Source organism: Saccostrea cucullata, unplaced genomic scaffold (genome assembly GCF_032062105.1).
Source record: "Saccostrea cucullata isolate Sc308-1 unplaced genomic scaffold, CSIRO_AGI_Scuc_v1 ctg16671, whole genome shotgun sequence".
In the NCBI taxonomy this organism is placed as follows: Eukaryota; Metazoa; Mollusca; class Bivalvia; order Ostreida; family Ostreidae; genus Saccostrea; species Saccostrea cuccullata.
The window spans coordinates 8,141-11,126 of record NW_026940517.1 but is presented as its reverse complement, the minus strand read 5'-3'; the positions used below and the strand labels follow the sequence as shown (position 1 = coordinate 11,126).

Sequence of the window (2,986 nt, the reverse complement as noted above, 5' to 3'; positions counted from 1 at the left end):
TGCCTATGAACTGCTTAAGTAACTGCCTATGAACTGGTAAGAAACTGCCTATGAACTCGTAAGAAACTGGTAAGGCTAAGAAAACTGATTATAAATTGCAAAAGGTTTGAAAGCAGTTTGTTTAGCCATTAGCAGTCTGGGAAAGGTTAAGTAACTGCTCTAGAACTGCTAAAATGTTCAAACTGTTAAGGTTAAGAAACTGCTTAATAACTGCCTTCCACTTTGCCATGGGTGCTGAAGCAGACGTGCTTGGTGTATTGGAAAGGTAAGTGATTTTTAAAGACTTTTAATTCATATTGTTTAAATATCATTTCATCATAGTTACAGGTGCGTATGAAGTTTCTATGTACATGTAATACTCTTATCATTGTGACTTGTCATGCATTTCGTAAACCTAACGATAGTGATCTGTAAGTAATTTTGGAGAAAATGATCTGAATGAATGTAAGCGGTTACATGTTAGGCTAAAGGCATTACTATTTTTTATAATTTGTATACAGGTGAGTAATTTTGGATAAATTTGTTTCTGAATGAACGTAAATATTACATGTTAGGCTATTTTTAAAGACACTAGGCCATATTGGTTTTCCTTTTGTTACGTACGTACTGATATGAAAGTGAAAGTAGAAACCTTGAAACCATTGTGACTGTCAGTTGGTGTTTATGTGTGTTGATATGGCTGTCAAGTCGATTCTTTCATCAACTTAATAACAAGTGTTTGTTTTTTATGGCCTATAGATGCATGCAGTAACTTGAGTTCAGTGTCACAGTGCTGCGTCTAAAAAGCCCAAAGCTGATAAGACTGTGCGATTGATCCTAAAGCTGATTTGACAGATGATTGCATCATCGCAATATTTAAGGTAAATATAAATACTTGCAATAAAAAATCAAAGTTAACATCTGTAATGACTCCTTCATGACAAAATATTTCTTGATAATTTCTTTTTGTTCCTTTATAATTCTACATTATATTGTTTCCACGACTTTATAAAAAATAAGTCCAACTCAGTACTACAATAATTTTATTCTTTATTATAAAACAGTTTTAATCCAGTGCACTTTTAAAATATGGAAAGTATGAATAGAATTTGCTGGCTTTAAAAGCTATGAAACTGGTACATGTACTGTAAATGACTTCAAGGGGAGGGGGGGGGGTAATTGAATTTTTGAATTTCAGTTAAAAATTAATAATAACAGTGACATCCAACTTTCAAGGTACAAGTACATGTGCATATGTGTTGATTGTTGAAAGTACATCAGCTAGCTAATCCATTGAATATTTACATCTATTATATACTTGACATTTATATTTTTTTTCCCAACACTAGAGAACATAGTTTCTGGTAAAATGTAAGATATTAATTAAGACTATTAAGAACCTACAAACATGTACTCTCTCTTTTTTGTAGTTGTAGTTTTGTAGTTTAATTAAGTTTTAGTTATGCTTAGAAGATATCTACTGCAAGAATATTTGTTTTACAGGTTCAATATACAGTCAGCGTCTCATAAGAATAAATCCCAAGATCCAAGACTTGCTTAAAAGCTTAATTAAGGTAATTACACACTGTTAAATAAACTTTGTTATATTCTTCCCAACAACGTTTGGGATATCCTAGCTGGAATCACACTGTCTGTTTTTCTGCCTGTCTACTTCTCTGTAGTATTTTTTGTCCAAAAATAATAAAATATTTGTGTCAGAATCTTCTTAATTTTTGGCAATATGAATTAGTAATACTGTTTAAACATTCCAAATTTAATTTTCAAAATTAAAAAAAAAATGCTTTTTATGACTTTATTATGAAACATATCTTCCAACAGTGTAATTGTCTTGCAAATTACATCATAGGATTCCACAAAACATTTAGTATAACATATATAACATTAGTTTTATCTCGTATAATATCTGTGTTGGTGAATTGGGCATACATTTGTTTGCTGAACTTTAATATTACTTGTAGAATTGATTTTGTAATTTAAGAATTGTTTTATTTTTACTTTTGAAATTTTTGTAGAGACCATTCTGTGCCACAAAGAAATTGTTCAGGAAAGGGAGAAATGGTGGATTTGCATTTTGGGTACAGTTCAAACAGAGTTCAAAAAGGTCAAACTCATGGAAGATCAGAGGGAGGACAACTGAAGAAAACTGAAAGATACAGAAGGAAAAAGAACAAGAAAATATATGAAATAATTATGAAATTGGGAGGATGTACACAATCTTGTCTGCATTTGACCTGTAAAGATTTAATTCCCATTCTTATTTGTATGCTGTAAGATCAAATAACTTGATTTTTCATAAATTTACAATAGAGAATACATGACAAATGTTATATGTGATATTTCAATTTAGCTTTGGTGTCATTTCATGTCAAATCATATTTATAAACAAGTACATGGACTAATTATGTTATTCATTTGTACATGTATGCATGTTTAACTATTTAACCATTTTGTGGAAATCTTATAATTTGTACTCAACTTAGAATATGTAAAATACATGTATCGACAAATGCTACGGACTTGTTTGTATACTTTCCTGTTTTGAAAGTACACTGAAAAATAAGTTATTTCTCTTGATGAAAATAATTTATCAAAAAAGTTGTGTAAGCATTTTAAGATATTTATTTTCAAATATTTAACCCATGAAGATAGATCATTGGAATGTAATGGATTTTCATCTAAAGAAGAAATATCTGATTTTTAAATGTGTACAAGAATGTGTTTTTCCTTCTGATAAATATTGAAAGAGAACACATGTACCTATTTCATATGATTTACATATGCTGCCCTTTTCATATGATTCACATATATGTGGACAGGCATGAAAAAAGTATAAAAATGATAATAAGTACAACAGTAATATTATACACGTATAATTCACATAAAAAGTATAACATATATAAAACACATGTTTAACACATGTTTCATATGTATAGATATACAATGTGTTTATTTTTACACATGTTTAACACACGTGAAACATATGTTT

The 2,986-nt window shown here is 29.5% G+C and overlaps 1 long non-coding RNA gene across 1 annotated transcript; it reads left to right on the top strand.

The window, feature by feature from the left end:
* The first annotated feature begins 345 nt into the window (after window positions 1–345).
* On the top strand, window positions 346–2,681 carry LOC134255545 (uncharacterized). The gene is made up of 4 exons (XR_009989575.1): window positions 346–410; window positions 739–860; window positions 1,483–1,553; window positions 2,013–2,681. It is a non-coding gene; the product is annotated as an uncharacterized LOC134255545 (long non-coding RNA).
* Window positions 2,682–2,986: the final 305 nt, after the last annotated feature.